Below are 681 nucleotides of genomic sequence, written 5' to 3' on the forward strand. Positions count from 1 at the left end.
GGCATTCCTCAGTGATGGCCTGGAGCCATTGTTATATTCATCAGGGATTGATCATTATTGCTTTGCCCAATATATTCTTGCAAAAAGCAAAAACATCATTTTTTACTAGTCAGACAAATAAAAATGCTAGAGCTATAGCTTTTAAAAAATATATATTTTCAAGTCCTGGATTTCAGTGGAGCAGAATGCAATTAAAATAGCTGCTCATCTCACCAGTTCTATTTTATAAAGTAAAAATAATGATGCAATTTAAAATATAATTTTAACTTCTATTATATAAGAAAAAGCAGTTCAATTCTCCAAGGCAGGCACACTTTTTCATAAAATTTAAATTTTCACCAATACATAAGAGTGTCCTACACAGTACCATATCTTTGATGACAGAGTGGCTTTTTGAGATGGCTCCTTTGGTAGTTTTACATGGCTTCTGTTTACTACTAAACTATCCTTATTCTCTAATCCCCCAGCTCTGTCTACAATGTTCTTAAAGCAGCTGGTGATTTTGGGTCCTATCTCTTCGTATCTCACTTGTAAGAGAACTTACTTACAGACGGTCTTTGTACTACTGAATTTTGGAAGGTCATATTTGGGATATTTTAGGTCATGTCTGCTCAACAGAAACATTACATCAGCCATGTATGTAATTTCAGATTTTCTGAAAGCCACATTTAAAAAGTAAAA

The sequence above is a fragment of the Pteropus alecto genome, unplaced genomic scaffold (genome assembly GCF_000325575.1).
Source record: "Pteropus alecto unplaced genomic scaffold, ASM32557v1 scaffold146, whole genome shotgun sequence".
Lineage (NCBI taxonomy): Eukaryota > Metazoa > Chordata > Mammalia > Chiroptera > Pteropodidae > Pteropus > Pteropus alecto.